This window comes from Poecile atricapillus, chromosome Z (genome assembly GCF_030490865.1).
Source record: "Poecile atricapillus isolate bPoeAtr1 chromosome Z, bPoeAtr1.hap1, whole genome shotgun sequence".
NCBI lineage: Eukaryota > Metazoa > Chordata > Aves > Passeriformes > Paridae > Poecile > Poecile atricapillus.
This window is the reverse complement of record NC_081289.1, coordinates 33,563,815-33,586,443: the sequence shown is the minus strand read 5'-3', so window position 1 is coordinate 33,586,443 and position 22,629 is coordinate 33,563,815.

Below are 22,629 nucleotides of genomic sequence, written 5' to 3'. Positions count from 1 at the left end.
AAACCAACCTGTTTTATTAAATTCATGATTGAAGGAAATCACTCTAAGCCTAATAAGATTTATGTGTTTCCATTCAGTGTCAGCAGGGAGTCAGATTAAATCAAGGCTGAAGGTCTCAACTGCATTCAAACCCTTGATCAAGCTACTAATGTTTCAGTTTGAAAAGTATGACAAAATGATTAGATGATTTAAATAGCCCTGTGCTTTTTGAGATGGCTGATGTCATGAAAGAAATTATTTTTGCAGCAAAAGTATGTATTTCTTATAATCACATTAATAAAATGTGGTGTCATGGCTTTACTCCAGCTGGAAACTAAGTACTGCACAGCTATTTGCTCACTCCCTTTCCTCACGGTTGGGTGGGGAGAAGAATTGGGAAAATCTGTGAGTTAATAGCTTCAAATTAACATAAAATAGTATATACTTATAAATAATACTAATACTGATAATAATGATAATAACAACAAAAAATATACCAGTAATACTAATAATGAAAAGATAGAAAATGAGAGGAATAAAACCCAAGAAAAACAAATGATGCACAGTACAATTTGTCACTGCCTGCTGACAGATACCCAGCCAGTCCCTGGGCAGTGATCAGCCCCTCCTGCCAGCTTCCTGCAGTTTATATGCTGAGTATGATGTTCTCTGGCTAGCTCAGGCCAGCTGTCCTGACCCTGCTCTCTCCTGGCACCTTATGCACCTGCTCACCGTCAGGGCACGGGAAATGGAAAAGTCCTTGACTTAGGGTGAGCACTACTGGGCAACAACTAAAACATCGGTGTGTCACCAACATGAGGTTTGTCAGGTTTTTCAATGAGGTGGTCTAATGGAAAGATTAATTTATTTTGCTTCATATGGTTACCTGTTATACAGGCTATCTATTACTAAAAACATAACGCCTGATGCTTACACTAAGTCGTCCTCAAAGCATTTTACAGAAGAGATCTGCGTGATTATCCTTTTCTATAAATATGGAATGTAATATCTTTAATGTTGCAGTTATTAAATGATATGCTGAGATTTCAACATCTGTGCTGATCTAGTGTGAATGAATAGTCACCCACCTTTTGAGCTTGTATTCCCCAAATAAAGTTTAAGTACGGCTAAAAGGAAAGAGCCATTTAACCAACACAGAGCATTTGGAAAAGTTTTCTTGTACCATTTGAAGATTAGATAGCATGAATTGGTGTGCTTTCATGAGGAATGGTCCAAAAGCTGCCTGTGAAGGTCTACAAACTGACTGGCTCCCTTTCCCTTCCAAGGTGAGACCAGCAGTGCACCAATGCTTTAGTACCTGCTGCATTCATGAGACCTATAGTCAAGGGTGGATGTCAGCTGGATGTTGGATTTAGAAATATGTCATCTACAATTTTATGGGAATTAAGTGTATCTTCATTTTACTGCAATGTATGCAAATCAGACTTGGATTCTGGGCCACTAAGAGCCTACTGAAGGAATCTAGGGAAATGGAGTGAAATTTTAAGAATCTTATTTTCATGAGTTTATGTGATGACTGTATTGAAATTAGTCAATCAAACCATATTTCTATATACATAAAGCCCACACTTTGAAAGCCAAAATTATTAATATACCTTTTGCATCAATGTCTACAAACCAAAGACAGTTAAAATCTGTAGATAATGGATCCATTTGCAATTAAGTCAAAAGGTAAGTTAAGCATTAACGAGAATGGTAGATATGGAAGGTTACAAACTTTCCTAAATTTTATCGAGACTAAGCTCCTTTGTAAAACATGTTTTTCTTCCTTCATTAGCTGAGAGATCTTTGCTGGCATTGTCAGTTTGCAATGCTGTGCAGCTTGTTCCAAAAGATGGGCACTGCTACAAAATGAATGAACAAATCAAACTCAGTTTTGGCAGCAAGGTATTTCCTGGTCTTCACTATGACTAAATGACAACATGTGACACTGAAAGCTGGCAGCAAAGTAGCTTTTAGATATTTACTAACTGTCTCACTGAAATTTTTTCCTGTATCCTATACTGGACTTTGTGCACAGGCATCAAGCACTTGGAGTAGAAAATAATCAAGGTCTAACCATGTGATGCTAGAATTTTTCTGTAGTGGAAGGTAGTAGAAAATGACTTCTGGGATTCTCACATGGAGTACAAATAACCCTAACACTCTTCCAGACAGGACAGATGTGAAGGGTAGGGAGACCATGGATTGACACTTCATTGGGGTAGATCTCTTCAAAATGGAAAGGCCTTCTAGATACAGAGACATCATTGTTGATAATGTAATGGAATTGTCTGAACTGCAATCACATTGCTTCAGCCTGGGACAGCCTGGGATCACTTGGGAGATAAGTACTTTCTCTTTGGTATTAGCAAAGTGATAGCTGAGACCTCTCCTTATAATGTTTCAGCCCACTGAAAGATATTTTCCCCTCAATGAACACCTTAAAAAAAGGTGATGAGCAGATGGACAAAATGATTCTCAAGATATATCACTCAGGACTGTGTAGTCAAGGATCCTCCAATGAAGCAAAATGCTGTGGGCTGATATAAATTGTCAATCTTCCCCTTTACTACTACTTGCCAGTTTGTTGTGGCTGTATAATATTATCAGTCTACTGGAGAATGCTGATAGAGATAAAAAGTTTCCATGATTTATCCCAATCAGATAAAATAATAGCAGTCTTAAATACAGTTCCCCTTTAATTTCAGACTATATGGGTACACAGTTATGCTTGACTAATGTGGGCTGTAAAGATTGCAAATTATGCAGTGGCTGAAGCAAGATCTCACAAACACATTATATTCTAGATGCAGTCGACTGAGTACTGACTGACCATTTACAGGTCTCTGGCAATAAATTCTATGTGGTTCAGGAGTCTCAACTACAGAAGTGTCTTAAGATATGTAAAAATGTCCTTTAGGAAGTAGAAACATACAAGAATAATTTATTCTACATGTAGGAAGCAAGAAGTTATATATTTTATATATGTATAAAATGTTCATCATTACAGAAAAAGTGGCAAGGGTTAAAGAGATGGAAGTTGAAAAGAAATTCACCCTTTCTTTTTGAGAGTAAATGAATAAGGGAGTGTTTTGCAAAACGATCCAGTGAACTGTTTGAGCTTTCCAACACTACTTTAGGCTCCTGACCACAAAACAAAGTACTTATGCATCTATTTTGTTAGAGGCTGTGAAATGTTGCGTTCTCACAGAACTTGTTTAATGATGAAGGTCTGGTAAAAGCATTTCACTTCTTCCTGCATGAATATCTATTAACATGAATGCCTTTTCTCAGGCAGCAGTCTTGGCTAAGACTCTGCAGTGACTGGCCAAGCTCTCACAAGTGAGACAAGACAAGTTGTGAGTGGCAGATGTCAGGAGCGAAGGCAGCTGTGTGATGTGGGACTGCCGTGGAAGGAGCCGGCTGGCTGCCAAGGCCTCTGAGCAGCGATGTGCTTGAGGTATGTGTGAACCACACAATTTTGTGCTTCAGTTGCAGGGCTGCTCTGATCCATTTTGTGCTCACATATGAAATGTGTCTCCAAGTACTGGAGATAAAACTGGAGTGGTGTGAGACCAAGAAGCAAATGTGCATCCATAGCACCGAGCACCCTTAGATAACTTGAATGGACTCCGAAGTGAGAGGAACTCATGTCTGCCATGATAAAAAAGCCAAATGATTGTGGGCTAGACTGATAAGTGGCAGAACTGAGGCACAAGGTGGGCTCTGACCCACACCGTGGCTGCCTTTCTTTCATGCTAACCTCTCTATCCGTAACTGCAGGAATCCATTAGCTCCCAGGAATGCATAAAGAGGAATCAGTCTGTCAGTGACCATCCCATTCCCGTCTCTGCAGAATCATACAGACACTCAGAATGAGTGTTCAAGAGTTCAGATGCTAACGACTAATTTGCAAAGATATAGGAAACCGCCGAGACTGTCAAATAAATAGCAATGACACAATAATAGCAATAGATCATAAAATGTCCTGGTTTTAGCTTATCTCTGGGACTTGCAAACTACTAAGTGGCATACACACCCACACAAACTCATGAGGGTGAGTAGGAAAACACGTGCTTCGTGCTCATCTAGCCTCCTTTTTGCTATCCACTTTCAATGCTATGCACTCTGTTCTGACTTCTAACACCTTGAGTGTTTGAGGTTTTAATCTTCAATGTTTCCACACATTGCTTTTTATTTGGTTAACGGTACCAACAGTAATGGATTAGGTATTAAGTTACCATGATTGTTTGTGAAATGTAAAATCTGTATGTGATTTCTCTGAATATTTGGTTTTGCTGCTATGAAAGAACAAAGACCACTGTTTACGTGTCGTCCACTGGTGTTAGTGGAAACAATAAATTAAGTCTTAGTCAAATCCAGGAAGCCTTATTCTTCCTTTGTTTTCATGCTAATGCAGAATTAAGACACCCTCATACCTGTGCAAAATGCAAGAAGGGAATCCTTGTCTGACAGTGTTTGTTTCCTTCCAGAGACATTGTTTCCTAGTTCCTAGTGGGCCAGCTGCTGCAGGTTTGCACAGGGGTGCTTGTACAACTCCCCTGTATTGTACCAATAGATGGCTACCTGCTCCTTGAGCCTCACCATCCAACGGGTCTGAAAGCATTGCATTTATGCTGGCAATAGTAAATCTGCTATGCAACTGGCCTGTTATTACACTTCATCTGTTGCAATAAACACACAGCCAGAGATGCTGCAGCTCTTCTTTGTGCTAAATGTAGGGCGAGAGGGTGAGTGGAGGGACAGAAATTGGTTTTAAAGTATTCGCAAAAATTATGAAAAAGGAGCCATATGTTTGGATAAAATTTGAAATATCTTTAATTCAAGCCCACATGACAATGAAGATATTGTAATCCCGCCACCTACATATTTTATACAAAGTGAGCCAACAGAACAATGAAGATAAAAATTGCTGTACATCTCCTTGCTTAATCACTCTTCCCTGCAGCTCTGAACAACAAATTAGACTTTTTAACATTCAAAACAATTCTTTCCTGACAAGTGCTGTCTGAAGGAGTTCCTGCAGAGAAGCTGCCTTTTCCTATGGAAAGGTTCAGGAGCCTTACTGGCTACTTGGGTACAAAGCTGAGGCTTCTTAGTGACTGTAAATCAGTCCCATCTTGTTAATGTCATTAAGGCTATGCTAATTTATGCTTGCTAAAGTACTCGAACCTGCCAACAGGCACCTGGTTAAATAGGCATGTTTAACCTACTGGAGCTGTTCAGAAACAATTAAAGCAGCAGCCACTCCATTCGAGTTACACAGATCACGTCCATCTCTCCCTTCACCATCAGCGGCATTAGGGTCTCCCTGCCAGTAAAGCCTCTGATGGAAACGTGAAGGCAGAGTGCTCCAGATACCATCAATGTGCAGTAGGAACAATTGAAGAAGGAAGCTGAAGGTTTGCTGAGACATTGTCCTGCTGTACCCTGTGCTGGATGATGTTATGATGCAAACTTCCCCCACTATTATCCTCATAGTCCTTACTTTTGCCTTCTTGACCTGCCGTATTTCCTTGCTCTCTTCAGTTCTTGAGCAAATTTTCATTTTGTTTATCATTACCACTAAAACACCAACCAACCAACCAAAAAAACCCACAACAAACCAACAAAATAAACCCACAAAAAATCCCAAAACAAAGAAACCCCAAAAAACTAAGCAACCAACCAACCAACCAACCAGCCAACCAACCAACCAACCAACCAACCCCACAAACCCCACAAAAAAACCCAAACCAATCAAACAACAACAAACACAAACCAACCAAACAAAAAAACCCCAAAAACCCCACCCCAAAACCACCTGACCTGACATTGTTATTGCTGCTAGCTCTGCTTACATACCTCATACTTTTCCTCTCCTTTGTATTGTCTACTTGGACTGTATACTCTGAGTAGCTTTCAGCTAAGTGCTATACAAATAATGGAGACTAAATCTTGGTTTGTCCTCAGGCATTACCATAATAAGAAAGGCATTTCAATTAAGAGCAGTATTGTAAAAATGTGCCTGTTCTTAATGACAGATTGTCTTTCCTAGGTCCTACCAACACAAACAAAGCAAAGAGAGACCAGAATACTCATTATGAACAATGCTTCAGTGCAATTCTGCTATTTCATTGCTTTCTGCAGTCTACCACCCACTTCTTTTCCATACAAAATGTACCTTTTTAACAGTTAAATAGTCTCATGAAACTACGCAAAAAAGTATTATTCTAATGTGGCAGGTTGTCCTCTTGCAGAACTGATGACAGAAATTGTAACAGAAGTGTATCAAGCAATTCAATTAATGTTTAAGGTAATATTTCACATGAAGGAATAGTTAGGAAACAGAACACTGCAAATTTGCAATGTAACTTTGTGGTGGCAAGATGGGCAATTTTTCTGTGTTTTTTGCTATGTTTTATTTGTTTGGCTTTTCATTCTTGTTAGCACCTACTTTTCTTTCTTTACATGGGACACTACCTTCATACAGCAATGACAACTTTTTGTTAGGGTTTTATATGGATAGTGAGATGTCAGAGATTATTTTGGTTGCTTTGTGCTCATGCCAGTGGTTGCTACTGTTCTGACTGCAATTTTTTTTGTGGAAAGCCTTAACCCAGGCAATACCATTAAAAAAACACATAAATTTGAAATGCTAGGGTACTCATTCACATGGAAAGGGAATGTAAGTGTGGATGATTTTTGCAATTCAAATCAACACTGCTTTCTTTCTTTATTAGATGGAGATATGAGACATCTCACCTAACTGTAAACACACACTAGATGACTACTGCTTTGGCCAAATTATGCTACTTCTTTTGTAGTCAATGGAAAGAACTGCCCTATCTTAACCATTTCCTTTCAGATGAGAGAGATTACACCCCATGAGTGCCTGTTTCTCCCTCTTAGCTCTAAAGGCCATTTAGCCTACAAGCTCAGATGGGGATGTTTGCATTATAGATATTTGCATTTTGTCAACTCAGTCCTTTTCTTTAGTGTCAAGTCTGTAAGGATTGAAGAAAATACATCTTCTGAAAGGCCTCACTCAATTTGTATAAATTACCCCTTCTGTGCATGCCAGGCTTGGACCAGAGCTGAGTCACAGCTTCTGAGTTTGAAGCAAAACTGAAAATTTCTGTGTAATGGGAAGGAAAATCAGAGCAGGGTCTGCAGCACAAGAAGGAACAGGGCAAAGTTGGAAAACTTAGAGGACTTGGCTTAATGGTCTCACCATTTCACTGCTCACAGCTCCCATCCCATGCACTGCCACCCTTCTCGGCTGCAGCAGGCAGCCTGGTCTCCAACCTCCTGGCACAGAGAATCTGTGCTCTGAGCCCTTGGCCTTTCTGACACCTCTGCTGATTGCTGCTTCTGGTGTCTCTGACATGAACTAGCTTTGGCCTGAGAAAGGAAGAACCAAACCAGGTGTTCTCAGAGATAAGTCCTCTTTCCTCGCTCATCTGTCCAGCTGCAGTTTTTATTTGCCACTTGAAAGACTGGGATATGTAGCAATTAGTAGAAGATAGTACAAGCAGGCATCTGCCTCCCTTAGGAGGGAATGAAGGGAGCAAAATATTGTGAAGGAATTTGCTTCCCTTAGAAACTTAATTCTATTTAAAGGCCTCCCTGTCATTTCAATAACTAATCTCAGGAGGAGGGATGTGGCTTGAGGGTTATGGGAATAGTTAACTCCTGACTGCCACTTGCTTCTTATGAAGAGTAAACCCTTCATGGTTCTCTCTTCCTCAATCTCTCTTTCACTCTCTCAAAGATGCCTGAATCTAACATAATAGTGAATTTTAAGTATTATATAATTTTTTTTTAGAAGCCATGTTAAGCCTCACAAAACCAATGCAGGAGATAAATTACTACTATTTTGTATGTCTATGACAAAAAAACCACTATGGGAATGTTTGTGGGAATTAAATGATGGTCAAATTCACAGAAGAGTCTCAGAGGGGACAGAAAAGCCCAAAATACTTGTTTCAATAGTTAAGAACTATGTATACCTTTCTAGTCTATAAATCTTTACATTTTGCAATTATTTTATTTTAAAGATTTTTTATATTCAAAGAAAAGAGATTCCACAAACAAAAACATAAACATATTTGCTTTCTGAACCAGTCTGAACAAATCTTTTTCATGAAACCTAGAAGGCCATTATTCATAAAATTGTACTTAGAAAAACTGGAGGCAGATGAGAGAAACACTTTTCCTCCAGGCTCCTTGGAGACCAGTGAAGCTGCTAGTAGCTTACTTTAATGCAGAACTGGAAAAGGGCTCTGCCTACCCACACAGTGTAGCTGTATTTATCCAAAAGTATTCCTATTATTTGCCTTGGATACAATTAATTATTTTGCACCTAAGGTGTTCTGTGGCATACCATTACATCACATTAACCTTGTGCTTGACATCAGACTGATGCAATGTGATACATTAGGAGTTCTACCAGAGCTGTTTTAATTAGGCAAGGTATTTTATTCACTTAGTGAATATTTGCTTTGAGTTGACTGTACAAGGCCATAAAATACAAGCACCTCAATGCTCCCAACTAAATGTCAGACGGGGTATCCTACACTCTGCTGATTAATTATATAATAATTAGATCATTTAGCTAATCTGTTGAATGCATATCACACAGTTAATGAAAGACTTCAAAGCTGCAGGCAGACTTAAGAAATGAATCATCACAGTTTTCATTACTCATTGCAGAAATGCAGCATTCATGTTACTAAGTTTGAACTAGGAGAGGTGCAAATGGCAGGGTTACCCTGCCAAACTCTGCTTACTCTTTATTTTCTCTCTCTTTGAGGTGTCACACACAGCAGGGTGAATAGAAACTCTGGCTGCTTTTCAGAAGGGCAGAGACTGATCCCTGAGGCATTGATGAGGAAGGCGATTCACCAGCATTGTTCCATTCTCTGGAGTGCTGCAGCACCCATGAGCCAGGCTCTCCTCTTGCATTGCTGACCTGGGGGAAATTTTAAGGCAGCAAAGGAAAATAGTAATGCTTGCCCAAGCAGAAAATTTCTGGGAAGAGATAGAACCTGTGCACACCTATGGAGGTTTGTTTTTTTTTTTTTTTTCCCCACATGGATGTACAATAATTAGCAAACACAGACTAAAAAGTCAAGACATTGTCATCATCATCACCTAATGTCACGGCTTGAGTAGTTCATTCCATTTTCAGAGTGAGGTTTTTGGTTTTTTTTCCAGCCTATTAGCAGCAATTAAATGTATCAGTTTATCAGTTGACTTCTGAAATGGCCATGAGTTTTTTCCATAACTCTGAGGGCTGAAGTTTACTCGGTTTCTCTGGGATGGTGGAGGAGAAAAGGCTGGTTTTGGGTTTTTTTTTTAAGGAAAAGATCTGGGACCATGGAATGGAAGCATCATTGAACAACAGCTCATTGATGTTTTGTGATCTGGCTCATTAGGTCTGGAAGCCTTAAGAGTGCAGCAAAGATACTCTGTGAGGGCTTGGGTGAAATGAAAAGTGGTAAGGAAGAAAGGCATATGGGTTGAGAGGGCAAAAAAGAAATCTAGTTATTATGATTTAGCTGATCAGGCAACTCCTCACTCACAGATTGCCTGTGGAAAGAAATTATGTGAATGGTGTGACGTACTATCAAAAAGAAACCAAAAATAGTAGAAACTCCCCTCTAGGGTACATCCAGGAAGCTGCAGAGCGACATTCATCCCCACATCTCTCACATCCCTGTTCTGCACCGTTATCAGTGCTCAGTAGCACTGGGGGTCACCCTGCCCCGGTCTCCCTTTGTGGGAGGACCTGTGAATTCTCTTCTTATCTGAGTCACCCGAAGGAAGCTGGAATAGCTAACAATCACCTACTCTTGTTTTTAAAATTGCCTCTGGCTGAAGGAGATTGAGCAGTATGTGAGCTATCCCTCTGTCCTCTAACCCTCCAAGGGGGGAGTGGAAACAAACCTCTCAGGTAGGAGTGTCCTATCCACTCCATACACTTTCTGAGTTAATGTCCCTTAGGGTATGGAGGATATAGAGCAAAATGCAGCATATATCTCCTCCCCCCGTTTAAAAAAATTCATGTATGTGGTCAGAACCTGAGTTTTTTATCTCATCTGAAAGATAACAGCTCCAGGAGAGCATCTTAGGAGAGCAATCTAGTACTGAGTCAGAGGGAAGAGAGTGAGTCACTGCAGCGCTTAGATTTTTCTTGGAAGTTTCTCACTAAAGCATTGCCCCAGTCTGACACTGTTTAGTAGATGACATCAGAGAGACTGGAGTTTATCTTAAATTCAGAATGGATAAAGGGGCTACAATCCCAGGAAAGTGTTTTAAAAAAAGTGATTAATTTTTTGTGAGGCAGTTAAAAAGTACTTAATTGAGGGTATATTCATCATGCACTTACTGTAAAACCAGAGTAAACAGCAAAAAAAAATCAGAAGGGAAGACTAATCAGAAATCTTAGGCTGCTAAGTAGGATAGATACAGCATGTGTCACATTACAGACTGTTCCTTCCTTTAGCAATGGCACACAAAGTGAACTCATTATAATTGAATCGTATTTGGCTAGGAAGAGTGCCGGTCTTTTTATTATTTTTTTTTTAAATCCTACTTTGCAGCTACCTGTTTTTTGCAGTAAAGCTGCTTGCAGTCCTGTGAAGGATCCCCTCAACAACAGCAAGACATCAATGGCAGTGCCAGGTTGTCATTGTGGGGTGGTGCTCTGGTGATTACCAGTGAATTGACAATGATTAGTGACTCACTGTTGCTCATTCTTAATCCAGCCCACTCCACCACTGCTTGTACTGCCTTGTGGGAAGCAAATCTAAGCACACAGAGAGGAAGAAGCCTCAGCTTTTTTTTGCTGGTAGCCTTCTAGAAACCTCCTTTGCACTGTAACTACTTGTCTGCTACCCATGGAGTTTGCCATCCAGCCAAGATTTCCTTCCAGCCCTACGGGGACTTCAGAAGGTAGACATTATACATTAATGCCAAATGGTAAAAAGATAAAAAATATTCAAGCTAGTGAAGCACTAGATGCACATGTATGTGTTGTGAAGATACCACATGTTGTGAATTAAAAATGTGCTGGCAAGAATCACTGCTGTCATTCTCCTGAGGAATCTCCCTGTGCTGAAGAGAGCTCCTGTGGACCATGGTGCTACCTACCTCAGCATTCTTCAGAAGGGACCCAAACCCAGAAAGGTTTATATAGGCTTTTTTTCTCCTACTTCAGGCTTGAAGCCACATGACATGCAGACAATTTTAGATGAGCAGAAGCACTGTTTGCTCTGCCTTGCCCTTGGTATATAACTTCTAGTAAAAGTCAGGTGAAGTTGAAGAGTGGTGTGGCTGCTCATGTGCCTTGACTCATCCCAGTCAGATATGTCAGAACAGCTTGTAGGCCAAACATCCCCTCACCAGGTATCACAATCGTATGACATCAAGAAAGAAGAGTACAAGGGCAGATCAGAATCTGAGGGACTTCAGCTTGAGAAGGGCTTTTAACAACTGAGCTGGCAAAGCTGGAAATGAACCTTCCAGTGAAAGTATCTGATATTCACTGTGTTTGTGTCAGTTCTCTTAAAATGCTATAAAATCTGTCCCTTTCCTGCTATTGCCTTCTGCCTCTATTGCCAACATATTTCCTCCATGAAGCTGTCCAATAAAACCTGAGCTTCCTTTATAATTAAGTGCTCAGGCTGCAAGCAAATAGAAAATAGAGGCCCAATGTATTTTCAACAGGCAATTCTTTAAAAGATGGAGAGATGAAATAGCTCCCTATACAAATGCCTGTTTTTTTAGTCTAGCCCTCATATTTAAAGCAATATTTCTCATAAACCATACTGAAGGCAAAAATATGCTCAACAGTTATATGTTCAACAGCATTGTTTCTGGAAAGAAAAAAACATTTCTGATACTTGAATGAATTTATAAAACAAGGCAAAGTTGTTTACGATCACTTTGAGTAAAAAGGGGTATGTCTGCTACAGGGTCTCTAGTCTTTGACTTTGCTTTTCATGCCAAACGTATTTTGTCACATTTGCTCTCATTGATTTGAGCTGTTTCCTGGCAAATTGAGCAAGTTCTGCTTACTGCAGCTATGCATCTTAAACAAACATGGATTTGTTTATATGCACAGTTCTGACGGATGGAGCGAAAGCTGGCATTTCAAGGCGCATTTCAAGAGTTTGCATCCATGGTTCTTGGCAAACTGGTACATCCTGAAAAAGAAATTGGTTCTGCCTCAATGGTATGGATGACCTCAGCTATATTAAACGGGCAGCCACAGGTAAAGTGGCATCCACAAAGCTGCCTGCCAGACACGCTAGGCAGGTTTCCAGGCACAGAATCATAGAATGGTTTGGGTTGTAAGGGACCTTAAAGATCACGAAGTTCCAACCCCTCTTCCATGAGCAGGAATGCTGTCCACAAGCCCAGACTGCTCAAAGACCCATTCAATCTGGTTTGAGCACTTCCAGGGATGAGGCATCCACGGTTTCTCTGTGCAACACGTTCCAGTGCCTTACCACCCTCACAGTGGAGAATTTCTTCCCAATATCTAATCTAAACCTGTTCCCTTTCAGTGTAAAGCCATTTTCCTTTTTCTTGTCATGCCCTTGTCAAACGTCTTTCTCTAGTCTTCAGGTTCTGTAATGCTGCTATGAGGTTATCTTGGAGTCTTTTCCTCTCCAGACTGAACAATCCCTGTTCCAGGGTTTGGAACTCCCAACTCTCTCAACCTGTTTTCATAGGAGAGGTTCTCCAGCCCTATGGTTATCTTCATGGCCCTCCTCTGGACTTACTCCAACAGGTTGGCATCATTCTTATGTTGGAGGGTAGTAGAAGTAGAATGGGAAAAAACTTCCCTCAACCTCCTGGTCACACTTCTTTTACTTCCAGGCCAGGACACAGTTGGCTTTCTGGGCTAAAAGTGCACACGGGCAGGACACGCCGAGCTTCTCATCGATGCACCCACATCCACAAGTTCTTCTCTTCAGGGCTGCTCTCAATCCATTCTCTGCCCAGCCTGTATTTGTGCTTGGGATTGCCCCAGTCCACATGCAGGAGCTTGCACTTGACCTTGTTGAATTTTGTAGGTATGCATCTACTAAACAGGCCAGCATATCTGCTTCTGCTCAGTGATGCCAGAGGCTGCTCAGCAGCTGCAGACTAGACTGACCAGCAGTGGCACAGAGTGTTGGAGTGGGAGGGAGACCTTGGCTTTGTGCTGCACAAATGGAACAGTGCAGATCCTGCTGCAAAACTTGTGTGGTGTGTGAAGTGAGGTGTGCCTGCTAGAGGTGTCATGGCTTACTGTCACTGCCTCTCTGGCGCTTCATTAGCAGCCACAGTGGCTCAGAATCCTTAGGCCCCTGCTTTAGACATAACTCCAGGCAGCATCAACAAGTGTCCCAAGGACACGTGCTGTGCCTCACGCTTGTTGGAGCAGGCTCTCCCCCTGCTGCAGTTGAAACCAAGGGACAAAACGCCCATGGAAACTAATGGGAACATGGGCAAGCCCACTTCCCATATGGTGCCTGTCAACCACGTGCTTAGGAAACATCTGATATATTTTTATTCGGATCATGTGTTTGGTATAATGATTGAGATTTGTTAAGTCCTGAGACTGTAGACCTTAAGTAATTCCCAAGTTTTGTATAAATATCCATCTTTGTTCTTTTGTAAGAGAATCACATGCCAGCATGAGAACTCATATGATTTTGGGTGCAACTTAGAGAAGCCATCTGATTTAAGGTATACTTAAAAGTGCTCCACAGCAAACTGCGACTCCTCTTAGGGCAGTATTTCTTTACACAAACCTGAAGTGGAAGTAGCTTTGATTTTTTGATGAATAATTGAGAAATATTGAGGCTGAATCTTATAATTTTTTACATTTCTGTGGGTTTTATATAGCTCTAGAATATCTACCACCATGGCAGCTTAGCAATTGTGAAGCTATAATGCTTTTGATCACTTTTGTTGTAAAATGAATTATATTGTATATAATGTTTATTTATTTGTAATGTTTGAAATATAAAAAGGAAAATTTTCATAAAAAAATGTAGTTGGGAGCAAAACCTTTACAGTTAAAATATTTCTTGCAATAAAGCTGCTTTAACATAAATTCATTGGAATGATATTAGATCCTGGTATCTCTTCTCCATTGATTAATATCTTGTTAGGTGGATCATTTCAATTTAAATCAGTCCCTGAACTTCTGGTAGATAACTAAAATGTTAATATGACATTATAGTGGACAGGATTTATCTGTTATGAAACACACTTACTGTTTTATGTCACCTTGACTTTGAGAAAATGTATCACATTATAACTGAAATTGTTCAGAGTACAGTGGAGCATAAAAGAAAAATGATTCTGAACGAGGCACAGGCACAAGTTGACTTTCATGCTTCCTAAGGACAGAAGCTCAAGGAAAGTGTGTAACATCATCTTTGTTGGTTTGCTTTTACCTTCTGGAGCTGTCTGGAAGTCCCCCAGCACTCATGGATTACACTTGAGTGGATTAGATGTAAATAGTATACGTCTTCAGAAAGATGCAAAAAAAAAAAGTACCTTTCCAAAACTTATTTATGTTACAGTAAATTTCTGACAGTGTCACCAAAGCAGAGACCATCTTATGTTTTCTTCTCTTAACAGTAACACTCAGGAAATTTTTTCCCATTTTACTGTTTCATAATTGTCATACTTCATTTATCAATCCTACTTTGCAAGTGGGTTTGTGAGCAATAAATGGCTGGCAGAGGGAAGGAACAGAACTGCACAGCAGCTATGATATTTATAGGAAGCCAGAGTGAACTTCATATAATTTATTCTATTCAAAATAAAAATTAATATCTAACTGAAACAGCTAAGAACCTATCTTGAGTGGACAAAAATCTTCATTTACTTCCACTGCACCCACAGTGACTTCCCACTCTGCTGCCTAAAGCTCATTCTTCACAGTTAATAATAAACATCCTTGACTAAATGATGACTGCAGTTCCTCTGCTAGAATCACAAGCGATCACTTATGTTCCAGTCAGTGCTGCTCTTTCAGAGCGCACCCTGCATTACCAGACCCTCTGCTTGATCATTGGCTTCAACTACCATCAAACTCACTTAAAGATGCAAACATTTTCCAAGTATTTGTGGAAAACCTGATAAGCCTGAGTGTTATCTTTGTTCTTCAGTTAGTCACTGCCTATTTACCATAAAGAAAAAAGGGACTTTGACCTCTGGAGTAGAATTTCAGGGACGATCTCATCCAGAACATCTGAAAAATGTGTCACCTCAAGTCACTAACCAATTTAACCTTTACTGTGTTTCATATTTAACAGGGAAAACAATTCCCTCAATCTGTATCCTAAGGGTACAGGAGAGATACTGATATCATTTACAGTGTATTCTGGTAGATAAGGTTTCATTTTCATCTTTGGCATTTGAAGATGCTAAGTCTAATGACATGACACTATAAAAATGACTATCTTTTCTAATTTGGTAATGCAAAAGGTGAATGGTGATTAACTTCTCAAAGTAGTTCATTCATCTACCATTAGTAGAAAATATTGGCTTGACTTCTTAATAAATAGGTGGTTAAGTCCTGGAGCATTAACCAAAACAGTTGTTAGAATGTGAGAAAATCTAGAGGTTATTTGAATGACTTGTGCATTTCTTCCCTCCCCCCCCCACCCCGCCCCCCAAATGGATTGGAGAAACTCTTCATGTGTGGTATGTTAGTTCTCCAGCACTGTAAAATGCCTGTAAATCCTGACATACCATTTGAAGCATTACTCAGACCTATGGTTGCAAGGGATCCATTTTAAAAGTTAATGTTAATCAAGGCTTGGTTATGAGTGAGTGAAAAACATGCCTGATTTACAACCCCTTAATCTAGACAACTTGTGTCCTGAGTCCATGTCACTGAGTAGGTATCTCCTTCCTTGATTATTCTCTACCCTCTTGTAATCTAAGAAATAGTTTACCATAGAGATGATAAACTTTCCATGATAAATGCAATAGGAAAATGTTTATGTTCCAAATCTGTTTGTCTTCCTGGTGATGCCAGGCACACACCAGCCATGTCATACGATACAGTGTCGTGCCATGCAGCAGAATGGGAGTTGCACACAACAGCCTTGGGCTGGTCATGAAGGCCTTGAGCAGAGCTCTGGGAGGCTGCGCCTATCTTTCTACATAAGCCTACACATCAGAAATACTGGATGTTATGTTTCTGTCTCAAGTAATTAATTAATGAAGGCAGAAATAATTAATGATGAATGTAACAGAAGTACAGTGTAGGTACTGAGGTTAACAAGTTTATCTTATTTCTCACCATTCGTTATCTGTACATCTCTTTTATTAACTGGATAAACTGCCTAATCAAGAATTAGATAAGTATAATCCAAAGCCTATGAGTCCTGCAATACTCCAATTATGTTTTTGGCAGTGTGAAAGATGTGTGGTAAGTCATCAGCTTGATTGCTGAAGCAAGAGAGTTGCAGGTAGCACCAAAAGATCCATTTCCCAGGAATAACTTTATCTTCAGGACTCTTTACTATTAAGCGGGAATACTGTCTATAGAACAGAAAAAGAATTATGTTTTTCTAGTTCAATCTGGATGTCGATGTTATTCTTGTCATAGTGAACAGAAAAAAATCCATTTTGTAGGCAGACTTCAGCATGGCTTCAGTTTCTGTTCAAGTGTCGGTAGAAGGTGCTTAAGATACCTCAGGAAAAAAATTAGGTTCAGGTTCAGAACCTAGAGGAAAAGAAATAATTCTTACTTCCACTTAAAAAAAAAAATAAAGAAAATAAAATCTTTCCTGTTATTAAAAACAAATTTCCCAAGAGCATCTGGACTTTCCAAATGTTTAGCATGTGGATGACTCACCAGCTTTATGCTAAGATATTATGCTGTTATTTCAAAACCGAAATACCAGCTTTGACATTTTTACAGGTTGTACAGAGATCCATAGTCTTTCTCCTTATTATATATTATTTAATCCTTTAAAAATCTAGAAAGCACCTTGGATTAAGTGTGATGCTCATTTTGAATCTCTTATAAAATGGTTTTTCTCTGACAAACAATTTATTAGAGGAATTGTATTTTTAAAATCTTTTATTTTTCTTGCTTGGCCAGACTCTCATTTTAGCTGAATTTTACTTTTTGCAGAAACTGAAATTAAAGAAGTTTTTTATTGAGCTCAGGACTTAGAATGAATCAAAGGCTTTCCTGAGCAGGACCAATTAAGATGGTCTTTCTAGAACTTCTCTGCACATTGGGCCTTGCTAGAAGGCAATTAAAAAATGTATCTTTTCCACCACTGGCCAACAAGTCTTAACTGCCCAGAAACATATTTTTTAGAGAGGGTGGAGGGAAGGAAAGATTTAAAATATCTTTTTATGTTTGTCTTTGTATGTTTTTATGTATATATGTATATGTGTATATTTTGTAATTTCTGAGACCTTTCACCAATATGAGTGGTTTATAGGAGATCTGGGGCTTCGATTTCTGGTCCCTGTACATAAAGCTAAGTAAAATGTCCTCCTCAAAGTATTTACATCTGCAAGACTTCATTTTGGCTTCTGTGACTGTATTTAATTTTTGTGCATATGTGCTTAAGGAATATATACTGAACCCCTCAGTTTGGTCATTCAAATTATGACTTGGAGTAAAATAAGCTATGAGTCTTGTTGAATGGCTAGTACTAGGAAGATGAAAGTAACCTAAGCCAAGGAAGGGAAAGTGCATTGCTGAGACACATCTATTGCTTGTGATTTTTGTTAAAATGAAGCATGGAGTTTCACACAAAACAAATGAAGAACTTAGTGCTCAGAGGATTTCCATATTTAGATAAGAGTGATCTTTTGGCTAGTGTAATAGAAAGAGCAAGGCTGACCTATCTTCTGCAACAGCATCGGGGGATCTTTAAGTGAACTCAGACTGACAACAAGATAATCTCAGGATGAAGAAGAAAATGTGTATACAAAGCTTCTCTAGCTCCCCAATTTAGTGCTCAGGTTGTGCTACAAAATGTGTGCTTATTTACAAAATTCAGAGAATGACTTTCAATGTATGGAGACCTACATCACAAATACAGGAATTCAGGTCTCTGTGTACACAAATAAGAAACTCTGAAATTGCTCAGAATTATTTTTCATGATAAATTTGAGTCTTTCTTTAGCCACATAGGCTTGTTAATTTTACATTTCCCTGGGTTATCTCCAAACAGAAGGAAGGCTACTTTTTACTGTAACTGTATTTGTATCTAGTGCAGATATCAAATAATTTCTATTTCTTTTATTAAGAGCCATGATTATAGCAGCATAATTAAAGATCCAAGAATACAGAGCTTGTCTAGCAACTGTGAAATTATATGTTTTTTCCTGTTCCCAGAAGACCTTGTTCTCAACATAGGCACTGAAACATAGTTGTCTATAGGTCTGAATAAAAGAGGTATAGGTAGGAGAAAAGACCAAAGTCCTCTCAAAAGGCTGCACCATTTATTGGCAGTGTCCCATCAAAGCAAATTCGAACTATTCAACTACCCTTTAATGTGATGACTGGCCTGGACATGCAGACATAATAGTTGTAATTTTATAATCTTCCTGTCTGTGGTCATTGCTATTTTTCTGTGGCTCTGAAAATGTTGTTATTTAAGCCCAGCTGGCAACTAATCTGCAAACAGCCACTCAGCCACTGCGCTCCCCTGCAGGATGAGGGAGAGAACCATAAGGGAAAAAGTGAGAAAAGTTGTGGATTGAGATAAAGATGGTTTAATGGGACAGAACAGGAAGAAGATAATAATATTGATAAACATAATAATAATAGTAACGTACGAAACTAGTGATGCACAATGCAATTGCTCAGCACCTACTGAGCTGCCAGCTCCCAAGCAGCAGTGGCCCTCAGCCAGCTTTCCCCCCAGTTTATATGGTGAGCATGATGCCAAATGCTATGAAAGATCCCTCTGGCCAGTTTGGGTCACCTGTCCTGGCTGTGTCCCCTCCCAGCTTCTTGTGTCCCTCCAGCCTTCTCACTGGCAGGGCAGGAGAAGCTGAGAAGCCCTTGACTTAGTCTAAACACTGCTTGGCAACAACCAAAAACATTGGTGTGTTATCAACATTATTCTCATACTAAATCCAAATCACCACACTATAAAAGCTTTATCTCTATTCCAAACAAAACCATGGCAGTAAATAACATGATTGAATAAGAGAGGGACAACTGTTCCTTTGCTGGGGAACAGACTGCCTTTCTTGAGCCCTGAAAATCCCTTTGCCTTCCCTGCTTCTATCCCTGCTATCCATTGCATCCCATTAGGTATACAGTTCCCTCTCAGTAGCTAATGAGACTTAAATAAACATACTGAGAGACGAACATGGCCTCTGGAGTTTAATAAATGATGCTGATTCTGGTTTCAATTACACTGGTGTAAATCTGGAACATCACCACTGCTTACAGTTGAATTAGTCTAGATTTATATCACAGCTGAATTTAGTCCATAGATTTAATTTTTTTAACTCACTGGAATTTTATCATTGTGATTTAAGCCTTTTTAAATGGCAAACATAGAGATAATTTAATAGATCAGGTTGTGTATCTATTTTTTTCCATATCTTCTTGCATACTGGAGCTCTAGGTTTTTTTAAAATGTTTTTAAGCTTTACTCTTCCAATAATCAAAGAATTGATAACATTGTACTGACAACTGATAGCATTGCATATTATAATTAGAATATACTTTTTTTTTCTTAGCCTTTTGATTCTGCCCTTGAATTTTTGTACTTTTGGCTATAAGTAATGTACAGCCAAAGTTTTAAAGCACAATTTGACATCCTGGTCAGGATTAAAACAAAGTGATTTGATGGATGGAAGAAGGATAATGCATCTTATACTAGTCAGAGGAACAAAGTACTGTTTTGTTCTAAAATGCAAGTAGTGCCATCTATACTATGATCACATCACCAGTGTTATAATGAATAATGTTCAGAATCTGCCAAAAATCAAAGGTGAGTCAATGGAAAAAAGTTGAGACAGGAGATGCAGCCAGTGAGCTAACAGGCAACATAGACCTTTGCAGCAATTTTTTACCACAGACTTCCCTTTAGGTAAAAATGCTAGTAAGTGACATGCTGACTCAATCTCTACAGAAATTGAGTAGCCCTCTTTTAAGTTCTTCTTAGCTCAGACAGAGTATGAGCACCCATAATTATATAAATTATAAAGAGGAAAATTTTTATGCATTCTAATTCTAAGATGGAGGTGCCAAACATTCATGAAATGTCATGATTTTAATCTTGTTTGAAGATGATTCAGCTCAGTAATGTTAGAATTTGGGGAAAAAGGGGAATATAAATAGATGTAGTAAAGGTATTACTGAGCAGGAATCTTGGATTGTAGGAATTTTGAGAACATAAAATGCGAAGGCAATCTAAGCTGACTGGGTTAAATGTGATCACCCATCTTGATGAAGCCATGATCTTCAATAATGCTCAGGACAGGAATCCATAGATCTCATAATAGTTACCCATATCTTCTTGTTATAATAAGAAAATGTGTGTAGGAAGGGGGAGGGGGAAGAAGATATAAAAACCTGTGCAACAGAAGCCATTTAAAAGGCAAGATTTGCCAACTATCGTTACCATAGTTACCTTGCATTATAATTATAGGAGAAAGATCTGTGGTGGACTTATTTAACTATGTGTGGGATGTATTGGTGATTGGATGATGACCCTTGTTCTCTGAAATAAAGATGAGACATAGCCTCTCTCAGAGCATCAGGCTCATGGAAATGAAATATCATACTCATTAAAAACATCAACCTGTCAGTGCAATAATTAAGAATTATGTTTATTTCAAGATAGCTGGTCACATATCCTGGAGATGTAGAATTGAAAGTTTCTTAAAAACAAGAAAAAGAAGGTTAGCTGAGTGCTTTAGTGTTAATTTTCAAACCCACTGAGTCAGGATGTGCTTCTAGAGAGCTGATACACACTTCTATTGAAGAATTAAAGTACACTGACAAGTCTAGATTAATTGTGACAATAGAAGTCTGCTTGTTAAAGCTGTATATGTAAGACTCTGAGGTTCTTTGTTCTTCCCGTTTGTAAGCTGATTATTCCTGAGACATGCATGCCCTCTTCCTATATCTCACCACTTTGTGATGTTTGCTTATTGTTTGGTTTTTTTGGTTTGTTTGTTTTTTGTTGCTGTTTTTGCTAATTTTGGAAAAAAAAGGGAATTGAGTGTTTTTCAGAACAAACATAACAGTGTAGGAGAGCACACATTCTCCAGCTGTCTTTTCTTGCAAATCATGCTAGCCCAGATCTGGTGTATGGCTTAGAAGATGCAGAAATTCTGCCATTGCCATACCAGATTGCAGTAAAACTTTTCTTTGGATTCTTGTGCCTGGTACAACCTACGTAATACCTGCAGATCATTTGCCTTGCCCTTGTTCTACCATTTATCCTGGGGACACTGAAATATGGACCTGCACAAGGCAAAGGTACATGCTAACTCACATGCCTAGAAACTGCTACTCATAGAAACTCAAAGGAGCAAACATTTTGAAATTAAAAATTGACAGTATCATGTCTTTCATCCTTCACAATTGGCTACCTCCTCAAGCTGACCTTTTCTTTCCCTTTTCCTCATACATGCCATTACGAAAACCCAACAGATGAACCAAATGTAATAACAGTACTTAGTTGAGAGAGGGATTGATTTGTAGCCTGGTGGCTTTTGAGTCACAGCTTCATTGGCCTTTTCAGATGCTTAGATATATTTGTTGTGGTCAAACAACTGATCTTGCTGTAAGGTGGTTAATTTGGGACCTGCTAACATCATCAGCATGATAGCTCAAGCTAGCTGCTGTCGCCCTGAAAACTCAGCTTCTGAGCTTGCTAACATAGTTTTCTAAAGACTTTCCCAGGACAGTAACTGTAAACATAGATATGTGTACATTCTTTCTGTTACACGTCTTGTGATGGACATCTCTCATGGCCAGTGCAGTGAGAAAGTGTTATCCTGACCATCCAATCCCTGGCTGTGGTCAGGAGCCTATAAATCCTGGGAGGAAAAATAAACCTATCTCTTCTTTTCACCACACCTCAACCTGTGTCCGTGTGATCTATTCATCTTCAGTGGCAACAAGCTGCCTTCGTATTTGTCTACTTCTGGGGCATATTTTTCAGCCTCCTTTGGGCCGGTGGCTGCCTCTTCCATTGCTGAGATTAGGACCTGAAATAAAATTTAAAATTACATTAGGTGTGTCTGCAAGGGTTGGAATGCAGCTCTTCAAATGTAAATATAAACCACTCTGTGCCATGTTATGATTCATGCTTAACTTTCTATTAGTTCGGCATTTTCTATGGCAACACTACTCTTATTTTTTTACATCTCTTTGTTTCCCACAATTTCTTCCTGAGAAAAATCAACCTTCATGGTCTCCTGTTTTTCTAGCATGGCTACTGCTATTTTTATCACTCAAATCATGGCATACCTGTGAAGAAAAGAAACACTCTAGCAGTGCTCACTATATAGAGAAAAATTAATTTACATAAGGTTTCCAAAGGGCTATCCAGGGCATTGAACACTTACCACTTCCTGCTTGATTGGTTTTCAGACCCTCATCATGGCTCCAGGGGAGGAGCT